General features: G+C 45.0%; 4 non-coding genes across 4 annotated transcripts; 2 read left to right on the top strand and 2 right to left on the bottom strand.

Annotated features, from left to right (window-relative positions):
* The first annotated feature begins 5,840 nt into the window (after nucleotides 1-5,840).
* On the top strand, nucleotides 5,841-5,930 carry trnap-cgg (transfer RNA proline (anticodon CGG)). The gene is given in 2 exon segments: nucleotides 5,841-5,876; nucleotides 5,895-5,930. It is a non-coding gene; the product is annotated as a tRNA-Pro (tRNA).
* A 2,871-nt stretch (nucleotides 5,931-8,801) lies between these two features.
* On the bottom strand, nucleotides 8,802-8,892 carry trnar-gcg (transfer RNA arginine (anticodon GCG)). The gene is given in 2 exon segments: nucleotides 8,802-8,837; nucleotides 8,856-8,892. It is a non-coding gene; the product is annotated as a tRNA-Arg (tRNA).
* Nucleotides 8,893-12,022: 3,130 nt separating this feature from the next.
* On the bottom strand, nucleotides 12,023-12,113 carry trnar-ucg (transfer RNA arginine (anticodon UCG)). The gene is given in 2 exon segments: nucleotides 12,023-12,058; nucleotides 12,077-12,113. It is a non-coding gene; the product is annotated as a tRNA-Arg (tRNA).
* A 181-nt stretch (nucleotides 12,114-12,294) lies between these two features.
* On the top strand, nucleotides 12,295-12,384 carry trnap-cgg (transfer RNA proline (anticodon CGG)). Its single transcript is given in 2 exon segments — nucleotides 12,295-12,330; nucleotides 12,349-12,384. It is a non-coding gene; the product is annotated as a tRNA-Pro (tRNA).
* Nucleotides 12,385-13,032: the final 648 nt, after the last annotated feature.

Below are 13,032 nucleotides of genomic sequence, written 5' to 3'. Positions count from 1 at the left end.
CATGAGAGTATGCCGAAAAGAACGAGGATTTCTCGCCCATTATTTAGCTCTCAACCAAAGACATTAAAACAGAAAATCTCTTCATTAAGGTTGATAAATATTTTTGAAATTACATTGCCTCCTAAAGGAGAAATTTATGTTTCTGCTCCCTAAACATTTGCCTCTGGTCCCGCTAATCTTTCATTCGGTGACAATCTCAGCAGAAGAAAGGAGGAGTTCGACAATCTCCGAATCACGATCACTGCTCCACATTCATTCAAGATGTTGAAGAATTGCAGTGGTCTCTTTTAATTTTAACAAGATATGAGTAATGCATGGGGCACAGACCAGGAGCACCAGGGCGATTCTGACGAAATTGCATTTGAAAGTTTATTTTAGGCAATTTTCAGTTAAAAGCTCGGAAAGGGGACCAGTATCAAACGTAATAACGACGAGGATGGGATCCGCATTGTCGATTAACAGTCCATCGCCTCAACCTCTCGGCCACCTCGTCTCAACCATGCACTGCTCTCAGCCATTCCATTTCCTGGTTTTTGCATCTAAGCAGAAATACCCTGAAAGAAAGTCCACTTCACCTGTTATCCTGCCCATGCACACAGATCTACAATGTTGAAAATGTACAATCAGCATAATGTAAGCAAAAGGCCTTCCGCTGCTTCAGTTGAGGGACTGTCAAAAATGGTCGGTTTGAAGCCAGATTCAGAACAGAAAAAGTGTCGCCGAGTTAATTGAACGAACGCGGCAGGACTCGAACCTGCAATCGTCTGATAACTGAAATACCTCGACAACCGAAGTCAGACGCCTTATCCATTAGGCCACGCGGCCACTGATACGGCTGTACCGCTTTTTATGGGGAGAATTGTGATCAGATTCAGTTAAAATGCTCGCCAAAAAGAAACGGATTGAGGAAAAGATAAACATATTTTAACTGAATGAACAGGACTTCTGCGAGCTGGGTTTGCACCAGCGCAGGGAATCGCAATGCAACTTGAAACATAACATCGGCGGCTCGTTGGTCTAGGGGTATGATTCTCGCTTCGAATTTCTGTGGCTTAAAATGCGAGAGGTCCCGGTTCAAATCCCGGACGAGCCCCGACACATTTAGTTAAACTCAACACCTCAGTGATGAAAGCTGAAATCGCTCTACGTTAAAAAAAACGGAATGATCCGGGACTGTGAGCTCTGCCATTTTAAACAGACACAGAATGATCCGGGACTGTGAGCACTCCCGGTGTAAACAGACCCAGAGTGATTAACAACTGACCACGACCCATTCCATTAAAGACAGGCCTGATTTTCAATGCTTATGAAATCGATGGCAACATAAATCGGACTGTTTCTATAATAGGCGGCCGATTACAATGCCCGCTCTTCTGCTGGACGACAAATTGAAGGTTTACTCCATTATAATTTTTCCATTTATCTCCGTCATTTCTCTCCAGCCAAATGAACTGAGTGTAGATGTCAGCCGTGGCTCAGCGGCAGCAAAGTCAAGCAGCACTCCAGAGACTTGAGCACATAATCCAGGCTGACACTCCAGTGCAGTACTGAGGTAGTGCTGCACTGTTGGTGCCCCCGTCTTGCTGGTAAGACGTTAAACCGGGCCCTCCGATCCCATGAGAGTATGCCGAAAAGAACGAGGATTTCTCGCCCATTATTTAGCTCTCAACCAAAGACATTAAAACAGAAAATCTCTTCATTAAGGTTGATAAATATTTTTGAAATTACATTGCCTCCTAAAGGAGAAATTTATGTTTCTGCTCCCTAAACATTTGCCTCTGGTCCCGCTAATCTTTCATTCGGTGACAATCTCAGCAGAAGAAAGGAGGAGTTCGACAATCTCCGAATCACGATCACTGCTCCACATTCATTCAAGATGTTGAAGAATTGCAGTGGTCTCTTTTAATTTTAACAAGATATGAGTAATGCATGGGGCACAGACCAGGAGCACCAGGGCGATTCTGACGAAATTGCATTTGAAAGTTTATTTTAGGCAATTTTCAGTTAAAAGCTCGGAAAGGGGACCAGTATCAAACGTAATAACGACGAGGATGGGATCCGCATTGTCGATTAACAGTCCATCGCCTCAACCTCTCGGCCACCTCGTCTCAACCATGCACTGCTCTCAGCCATTCCATTTCCTGGTTTTTGCATCTAAGCAGAAATACCCTGAAAGAAAGTCCACTTCACCTGTTATCCTGCCCATGCACACAGATCTACAATGTTGAAAATGTACAATCAGCATAATGTAAGCAAAAGGCCTTCCGCTGCTTCAGTTGAGGGACTGTCAAAAATGGTCGGTTTGAAGCCAGATTCAGAACAGAAAAAGTGTCGCCGAGTTAATTGAACGAACGCGGCAGGACTCGAACCTGCAATCGTCTGATAACTGAAATACCTCGACAACCGAAGTCAGACGCCTTATCCATTAGGCCACGCGGCCACTGATACGGCTGTACCGCTTTTTATGGGGAGAATTGTGATCAGATTCAGTTAAAATGCTCGCCAAAAAGAAACGGATTGAGGAAAAGATAAACATATTTTAACTGAATGAACAGGACTTCTGCGAGCTGGGTTTGCACCAGCGCAGGGAATCGCAATGCAACTTGAAACATAACATCGGCGGCTCGTTGGTCTAGGGGTATGATTCTCGCTTCGAATTTCTGTGGCTTAAAATGCGAGAGGTCCCGGTTCAAATCCCGGACGAGCCCCGACACGTTTAGTTAAACTCAACACCTCAGTGATGAAAGCTGAAATCGCTCTACGTTAAAAAAAACGGAATGATCCGGGACTGTGAGCTCTGCCATTTTAAACAGACACAGAATGATCCGGGACTGTGAGCACTCCCGGTGTAAACAGACCCAGAGTGATTAACAACTGACCACGACCCATTCCATTAAAGACAGGCCTGATTTTCAATGCTTATGAAATCGATGGCAACATAAATCGGACTGTTTCTATAATAGGCGGCCGATTACAATGCCCGCTCTTCTGCTGGACGACAAATTGAAGGTTTACTCCATTATAATTTTTCCATTTATCTCCGTCATTTCTCTCCAGCCAAATGAACTGAGTGTAGATGTCAGCCGTGGCTCAGCGGCAGCAAAGTCAAGCAGCACTCCAGAGACTTGAGCACATAATCCAGGCTGACACTCCAGTGCAGTACTGAGGTAGTGCTGCACTGTTGGTGCCCCCGTCTTGCTGGTAAGACGTTAAACCGGGCCCTCCGATCCCATGAGAGTATGCCGAAAAGAACGAGGATTTCTCGCCCATTATTTAGCTCTCAACCAAAGACACTAAAACAGAAAATCTCTTCATTAAGGTTGATAAATATTTTTGAAATTACATTGCCTCCTAAAGGAGAAATTTATGTTTCTGCTCCCTAAACATTTGCCTCTGGTCCCGCTAATCTTTCATTCGGTGACAATCTCAGCAGAAGAAAGGAGGAGTTCGACAATCTCCGAATCACGATCACTGCTCCACATTCATTCAAGATGTTGAAGAATTGCAGTGGTCTCTTTTAATTTTAACAAGATATGAGTAATGCATGGGGCACAGACCAGGAGCACCAGGGCGATTCTGACAAAATGGCATTTGAAAGATTATTTTAGGCAATTTTCAGTTAAAAGCTCGGAAAGGGGACCAGTATCAAACGTAATAACGACGAGGATGGGATCCGCATTCTCGATTAACAGTCCATCGCCTCAACCTATCGGCCACCTCGTCTCAACCATGCACTGCTCTCAGCCATTCCATTTCCTGGTTTTTGCATTTAAGCAGAAATACCCTGAAAGAAAGTCCACTTCACCTCTTATCCTGCCCATGCACACAGATCTACAATGTTGAAAATGTACAATCAGCATAATGTAAGCAAAAGGCCTTCCGCTGCTTCAGTTGAGGTACTGTCAAAAATGGTCGGTTTGAAGCCAGATTCAGAACAGAAAAAGTGTCGCTGAGTTAATTGAACGACCGCGGCAGAACTCGAACCTGCAATCGTCTGATAACTGAAGTACCTCGCAACCGAAGTCAGAACGCCTTATCCATTAGGCCACGCGGCCACTGATGCGGCTGTACCTCTTTTTATGGGGAGAATTGTGATCAGATTCAATTAAAATGCTCGCCAAAAAGAAACGGATTGAGGAAAAGATAAACATATTTTAACTGAATGAACAGGACTTCTGCGAGCTGGGTTTGCACCAGCGCAGGGAATCGCAATGCAACTTGAAACATAACATCGGCGGCTCGTTGGTCTAGGGGTATGATTCTCGCTTCGGGAATTTCTGTGGCTTAAAATGCGAGAGATCCCGGACGAGCCCCGACACATTTAGTTAAACTCAACACCTCAGTGATGAAAGCTGAAATCGCTCTACGTTAAAAAAAACGGAATGATCCGGGACTGTGAGCTCTGCGATTTTAAACAGACACAGAATGATCCGGGACTGTGAGCACTCCCGGTGTAAACAGACCCAGAGTGATTAACAACTGACCACGACCCATTCCATTAAAGACAGGCCTGATTTTCAATGCTTATGAAATCGATGGCAACATAAATCGGACTGTTTCTATAATAGGCGGCCGATTACAATGCCCGCTCTTCTGCTGGACGACAAATTGAAGGTTTACTCGATTATAATTTTTCCATTTATCTCCGTCATTTCTCTCCAGCCAAATGAACTGAGTGTAGATGTCAGCCGTGGCTCAGCGGCAGCAAAGTCAAGCAGCACTCCAGAGACTTGAGCACATAATCCAGGCTGACACTCCAGTGCAGTACTGAGGTAGTGCTGCACTGTTGGTGCCCCCGTCTTGCTGGTAAGACGTTAAAACGGGCCCTCCAATCCCATGAGAGTATGCCGAAAAGAACGAGGATTTCTCGCCCATTATTTAGCTCTCAACCAAAGACACTAAAACAGAAAATCTCTTCATTAAGGTTGATAAATATTTTTGAAATTACATTGCCTCCTAAAGGAGAAATTTATGTTTCTGCTCCCTAAACATTTGCCTCTGGTCCCGCTAATCTTTCATTCGGTGACAATCTCAGCAGAAGAAAGGAGGAGTTCGACAATCTCCGAATCACGATCACTGCTCCACATTCATTCAAGATGTTGAAGAATTGCAGTGGTCTCTTTTAATTTTAACAAGATATGAGTAATGCATGGGGCACAGACCAGGAGCACCAGGGCGATTCTGACGAAATTGCATTTGAATGTTTATTTTAGGCAATTTTCAGTTAAAAGCTCGGAAAGGGGACCAGTATCAAACGTAATAACGACGAGGATGGGATCCGCATTCTCGATTAACAGTCCATCGCCTCAACCTCTCGGCCACCTCGTCTCAACCATGCACTGCTCTCAGCCATTCCATTTCCTGGTTTTTGCATCTAAGCAGAAATACCCTGAAAGAAAGTCCACTTCACCTCTTATCCTGCCCATGCACACAGATCAAAAATGTTGAAAATGTACAATCAGCATAATGTAAGCAAAAGGCCTTCCGCTGCTTCAGTTGAGGGAATGTCAAAAATGGTCGGTTTGAAGCCAGATTCAGAACAGAAAAAGTGTCGCCGAGTTAATTGAACGATCGCGGCAAGGCTCGAACCTGCAATCATCTGATAACTGAAATACCTCGCAACCGAAGTCAGACGCCTTATCCATTAGGCCACGCGGCCACTGATGCGGCTGTACCTCTTTGTATGGGGAGAATTGTGATCAGATTCAATTAAAATGCTCGCCAAAAAGAAACGGATTGAGGAAAAGATAAACATATTTTAAGTGAATGAACAGGACTTCTGCGAGCTGGGTTTGCACCAGCGTAGGGAATCGCAATGCAACTTGAAACATAACATCGGCGGCTCGTTGGTCTAGGGGTATGATTCTCGCTTCGGGAATTTCTCTGGCTTAAAATGCGAGAGGTACCGGGTTCAAATCCCGGACGAGCCCCGACACATTTAGTTAAACTCAACACCTCAGTGATGAAAGCTGAAATCGCTCTACGTTAAAAAAAACGGAATGATCCGGGACTGTGAGCTCTGCGATTTTAAACAGACACAGAATGATCCGGGACTGTGAGCACTCCCGGTGTAAACAGACCCAGAGTGATTAAGAACTGACCACGACCCATTCCATTAAAGACAGGCCTGATTTTCAATGCTTATGAAATCGATGGCAACATAAATCGGACTGTTTCTATAATAGGCGGCCGATTACAATGCCCGCTCTTCTGCTGGACGACAAATTGAAGGTTTACTCCATTATAATTTTTCCATTTATCTCCGTCATTTCTCTCCAGCCAAATGAACTGAGTGTAGATGTCAGCCGTGGCTCAGCGGCAGCAAAGTCAAGCAGCACTCCAGAGACTTGAGCACATAATCCAGGCTGACACTCCAGTGCAGTACTGACGTAGTGCTGCACTGTTGGTGCCCCCGTCTTGCTGGTAAGACGTTAAACCGGGCCCTCCGATCCCATGAGAGTATGCCGAAAAGAACGAGGATTTCTCGCCCATTATTTAGCTCTCAACCAAAGACACTAAAACAGAAAATCTCTTCATTTAGGTTGATAAATATTTTTGAAATTACATTGCCTCCTAAAGGAGAAATTTATGTTTCTGCTCCCTAAACATTTGCCTCTGGTCCCGCTAATCTTTCATTCGGTGACAATCTCAGCAGAAGAAAGGAGGAGTTCGACAATCTCCGAATCACGATCACTGCTCCACATTCATTCAAGATGTTGAAGAATAGCAGTGGTCTCTTTTAATTTTAACAAGATATGAGTAATGCATGGGGCACAGACCAGGAGCACCAGGGCGATTCTGACGAAATTGCATTTGAAAGTATTTTAGGCAATTTTCAGTTAAAAGCTCGGAAAGGGGACCAGTATCAAACGTAATAACGACGAGGTTGGGATCCGCATTCTCGATTAACAGTCCATCGCCTCAACCTCTCGGCCACCTCGTCTCAACCATGCACTGCTCTCAGCCATTCCATTTCCTGGTTTTTGCATCTAAGCAGAAATACCCTGAAAGAAAGTCCACTTCACCTCTTATCCTGCCCATGCACACAGATCTACAATGTTGAAAATGTACAATCAGCATAGTGTAAGCAAAAGGCCTTCCGCTGCTTCAGTTGAGGGACTGTCAAAAATGGTCGGTTTGAAGCCAGATTCAGAACAGAAAAAGTGTCGTCGAGTTAATTGAACGACCGCGGCAGGACTCGAACCTGCAATCGTCTGATAACTGAAATACCTCGCAACCGAAGTCAGAACGCCTTATCCATTAGGCCACGCGGCCACTGATGCGGCTGTACCTCTTTTTATGGGGAGAATTGTGATCAGATTCAATTAAAATGCTCGCCAAAAAGAAACGGATTGAGGAAAAGATAAACATACTTTAACTGAATGAACAGGACTTCTGCGAGCTGGGTTTGCACCAGCGCAGGGAATCGCAATGCAACTTGAAACATAACATCGGCGGCTCGTTGGTCTAGGGGTATGATTCGCGCTTCGGGAATTTCTGTGGCTTAAAATGCGAGAGGTCCCGGGTTCAAATCCCGGACGAGCCCCGACACATTTAGTTAAACTCAACACCTCAGTGATGAAAGCTGAAATCGCTCGACGTTAAAAAAAACGGAATGATCCGGGACTGTGAGCTCTGCCATTTTAAACAGACACAGAATGATCCGGGACTGTGAGCACTCCCGGTGTAAACAGACCCAGAGTGATTAACAACTGACCACGACCCATTCCATTAAAGACAGGCCTGATTTTCAATGCTTATGAAATCGATGGCAACATAAATCGGACTGTTTCTATAATAGGCGGCCGATTACAATGCCCGCTCTTCTGCTGGACGACAAATTGAAGGTTTACTCCATTATAATTTTTCCATTTACCTCCGTCATTTCTCTCCAGCCAAATGAACTGAGTGCAGGTGTCAGCCGTGGCTCAGCGGCAGCAAAGTCAAGCAGCACTCCAGAGACTTGAGCACATAATCCAGGCTGACACTCCAGTGCAGTACTGAGGTAGTGCTGCACTGTTGGTGCCCCCGACTTGCTGGTAAGAAGTTAAACCGGGCCCTCCGATCCCATGAGAATATGCCGAAAAGAACGAGGATTTCTCGCCCATTATTTAGCTCTCAACCAAAGACACTAAAACAGAAAATCTCTTCATTAAGGTTGATAAATATTTTTGAAATTACATTGCCTCCTAAAGGAGAAATTTATGTTTCTGCTCCCTAAACATTTGCCTCTGGTCCCGCTAATCTTTCATTCGGTGACAATCTCAGCAGAAGAAAGGAGGAGTTCGACAATCTCCGAATCACGATCACTGCTCCACATTCATTCAAGATGTTGAAGAATTGCAGTGGTCTCTTTTAATTTTAACAAGATATGAGTAATGCATGGGGCACAGACCAGGAACACCAGGGCGATTCTGACGAAATTGCATTTGAAAGTTTATTTTAGGCAATTTTCAGTTAAAAGCTCAGAAAGGGGACCAGTATCAAACGTAATAACGACGAGGATGGGATCCGCATTCTCGATTAATAGTCCATCGCCTCAACCTCTCGGCCACCTCGTCTCAACCATGCACTGCTCTCAGCCATTCCATTTCCTGGTTTTTGCATCTAAGCAGAAATACCCTGAAAGAAAGTCCACTTCACCTCTTATCCTGCCCATGCACACAGATCTACAATGTTGAAAATGTACAATCAGCATAATGGAAGCAAAAGGCCTTCCGCTGCTTCAGTTGAGGGACTGTCAAAAATGGTCGGTTTGAAGCCAGATTCAGAACAGAAAAAGTGTCGCCGAGTTAATTGAACGACCGCGGCAGGACTCGAACCTGCAATCGTCTGATAACTGAAACACCTCGCAACCGCAGTCAGACGCCTTATCCATTAGGCCACGCGTCCACTGATGCGGCTGTACCTCTTTTTATGGGGAGAATTGTGATCAGATTCAATTAAAATGCTCGCCAAAAAGAAACGGATTGAGGAAAAGATAAACATATTTTAACTGAATGAACAGGACTTCTGCGAGCTGGGTTTGCACCAGCGCAGGGAATCGCAATGCAACTTGAAACATAACATCGGCGGCTCGTTGGTCTAGGGGTATGCTTCTCGCTTAGGGAATTTCTGTGGCTTATAAATGCGAGAGGTCCCGGGTTCAAATCCCGGACGAGCCCCGACACATTTAGTTAAACTCAACACCTCAGTGATGAAAGCTGAAATCGCTCTACGTTAAAAAAAACGGAATGATCCGGGACTGTGAGCTCTGCCATTTTAAACAGACACAGAATGATCCGGGACTGTGAGCACTCCCGGTGTAAACAGACCCAGAGTGATTAACAACTGACCACGACCCATTCCATTAAAGACAGGCCTGATTTTCAATGCTTATGAAATCGATGGCAACATAAATCGGACTGTTTCTAAAATAGGCGGCCGATTACAATGCCCGCTCTTCTGCTGGACGACAAATTGAAGGTTTACTCCATTATAATTTTTCCATTTATCTCCGTCATTTCTCTCCAGCCAAATGAACTGAGTGTAGGTGTCAGCCGTGGCTCAGCGGCAGCAAAGTCAAGCAGCACTCCAGAGACTTGAGCACATAATCCAGGCTGACACTCCAGTGCAGTACTGAGGTAGTGCTGCACTGTTGGTGCCCCCGTCTTGCTGGTAAGACGTTAAACCGAGCCCTCCGATCCCATGAGAGTATGCCGAAAAGAACGAGGATTTCTCGCCCATTATTTAGCTCTCAACCAAAGACACTAAAACAGAAAATCTCTTCATTAAGGTTGATAAATATTTTTGAAATTACATTGCCTCCTAAAGGAGAAATTTATGTTTCTGCTCCCTAAACATTTGCCTCTGGTCCCGCTAATCTTTCATTCGGTGACAATCTCAGCAGAAGAAAGGAGGAGTTCGACAATCTCCGAATCACGATCACTGCTCCACATTCATTCAAGATGTTGAAGAATTGCAGTGGTCTCTTTTAATTTTAACAAGATATGAGTAATGCATGGGGCACAGACCAGGAGCACCAGGGCGATTCTGACGAAATTGCATTTGAAAGTTTATTTTAGGCAATTTTCAGTTAAAAGCTCGGAAAGGGGACCAGTATCAAACGTAATAACGACGAGGATGGGATCCGCATTCTCGATTAACAGTCCATCGCCTCAACCTCTCGGCCACCTCGTCTCAACCATGCACTGCTCTCAGCCATTCCATTTCCTGGTTTTTGCATCTAAGCAGAAATACCCTGAAAGAAAGTCCACTTCACCTCTTATCCTGCCCATGCACACAGATCAAAAATGTTGAAAATGTACAATCAGCATAATGTAAGCAAAAGGCCTTCCGCTGCTTCAGTTGAGGGACTGTCAAAAATGGTCGGTTTGAAGCCAGATTCAGAACAGAAAAATTGTCGCCGAGTTAATTGAACGACCGCGGCAGGACTCGAACCTGCAATCGTCTGATAACTGAAATACCTCGCAACCGAAGTCAGACGCCTTATCCATTGGGCCACGCGGCCACTGATGCGGCTGTACCGCTTTGTATGGGGAGAATTGTGATCAGATTCAATTAAAATGCTCGCCAAAAAGAAACGGATTGAGGAAAAGATAAACATATTTTAACTGAATGAACAGGACTTCTGCGAGCTGGGTTTGCACCAGCGCAGGGAATCGCAATGCAATTTAAACATAACATCGGCGGCTCGTTGGTCTAGGGGTATGATTCTCGCTTCGGGAATTTCTGTGGCTTAAAATGCGAGAGATCCCGGACGAGCCCCGACACATTTAGTTAAACTCAACACCTCAGTGATGAAAGCTGAAATCGCTCTACGTTAAAAAAAACGGAATGATCCGGGACTGTGAGCTCTGCCATTTTAAACAGACACAGAATGATCCGGGACTGTGAGCACTCCCGGTGTAAACAGACCCAGAGTGATTAACAACTGACCACGACCCATTCCATTAAAGACAGGCCTGATTTTCAATGCTTATGAAATCGATGGCAACATAAATCGGACTGTTTCTATAATAGGCGGCCGATTACAATGCCCGCTCTTCTGCTGGACGACAAATTGAAGGTTTACTCCATTATAATTTTTCCATTTATCTCCGTCATTTCTCTCCAGCCAAATGAACTGAGTGTAGATGTCAGCCGTGGCTCAGCGGCAGCAAAGTCAAGCAGCACTCCAGAGACTTGAGCACATAATCCAGGCTGACACTCCAGTGCAGTACTGAGGTAGTGCTGCACTGTTGGTGCCCCCGTCTTGCTGGTAAGACGTTAAACCGGGCCCTCCGATCCCATGAGAGTATGCCGAAAAGAACGAGGATTTCTCGCCCATTATTTAGCTCTCAACCAAAGACACTAAAACAGAAAATCTCTTCATTAAGGTTGATAAATATTTTTGAAATTACATTGCCTCCTAAAGGAGAAATTTATGTTTCTGCTCCCTAAACATTTGCCTCTGGTCCCGCTAATCTTTCATTCGGTGACAATCTCAGCAGAAGAAAGGAGGAGTTCGACAATCTCCGAATCACGATCACTGCTCCACATTCATTCAAGATGTTGAAGAATTGCAGTGGTCTCTTTTAATTTTAACAAGATATGAGTAATGCATGGGGCACAGACCAGGAGCACCAGGGCGATTCTGACGAAATTGCATTTGAAAGTTTATTTTAGGCAATTTTCAGTTAAAAGCTCGGAAAGGGGACCAGTATCAAACGTAATAACGACGAGGATGGGATCCGCATTCTCGATTAACAGTCCATCGCCTCAACCTATCGGCCACCTCGTCTCAACCATGCACTGCTCTCAGCCATTCCATTTCCTGATTTTTGCATCTAAGCAGAAATACCCTGAAAGAAAGTCCACTTCACCTCTTATCCTGCCCATGCACACAGATCAAAAATGTTGAAAATGTACAATCAGCTTAATGTAAGCAAAAGGCCTTCCGCTGCTTCAGTTGAGGGACTGTCAAAAATGGTCGGTTTGAAGCCAGATTCAGAACAGAAAAAGTGTCGCCGAGTTAATTGAACGACCGCGGCAGGACTCGAACCTGCAATCGTCTGATAACTGAAATACCTCGCAACCGAAGTCAGACGCCTTATCCATTAGGCCACGCGGCCACTGATGCGGCTGTACCTCTTTTTATGGGGAGAATTGTGATCAGATTCAATTAAAATGCTCGCCAAAAAGAAACGGATTGAGGAAAAGATGAACATATTTTAAGTGAATGAACAGGACTTCTGCGTGCTGGGTTTGCACCAGCGCAGGGAATCGCAATGCAACTTGAAACATAACATCGGCGGCTCGTTGGTCTAGGGGTATGATTCTCGCTTCGGGAATTTCTGTGGCTTCAAATGCGAGAGGTCCCGGGTTCAAATCCCGGACGAGCCCCGACACATTTAGTTAAACTCAACACCTCAGTGATGAAAGCTGAAATCGCGCTACGTTAACAAAAAACCGAATGATCCGGGACTGTGAGCTCTGCCATTTTAAACAGACACAGAATGATCCGGGACTGTGAGCACTCCCGGTGTAAACAGACCCAGAGTGATTAACAACTGACCACGACCCATTCCATTAAAGACAGGCCTGATTTTCAATGCTTATGAAATCGATGGCAACATAAATCGGACTGTTTCTATAATAGGCGGCCGATTACAATGCCCGCTCTTCTGCTGGACGACAAATTGAAGGTTTACTCCATTATAATTTTTCCATTTATCTCCGTCATTTCTCTCCAGCCAAATGAACTGAGTGTAGATGTCAGCCGTGGCTCAGCGGCAGCAAAGTCAAGCAGCACTCCAGAGACTTGAGCACATAATCCAGGCTGACACTCCAGTGCAGTACTGAGGTAGTGCTGCACTGTTGGTGCCCCCGACTTGCTGGTAAGAAGTTAAACCGGGCCCTCCGATCCCATGAGAGTATGCCGAAAAGAACGAGGATTTCTCGCCCATTATTTAGCTCTCAACCAAAGACACTAAAACAGAAAATCTCTTCATTAAGGTTGATAAATATTTTTGAAATTACATTGCCTCCTAA

This window comes from Somniosus microcephalus, unplaced genomic scaffold (assembly GCF_052327205.1).
Source record: "Somniosus microcephalus isolate GS21.2 unplaced genomic scaffold, FLI_Smic_1.0 unresolved_chr1, whole genome shotgun sequence".
Classification (NCBI taxonomy): Eukaryota; Metazoa; Chordata; class Chondrichthyes; order Squaliformes; family Somniosidae; genus Somniosus; species Somniosus microcephalus.
Note: the sequence above shows the minus strand (reverse complement) of the source record. Positions and strands in the feature narration are given on the sequence as shown.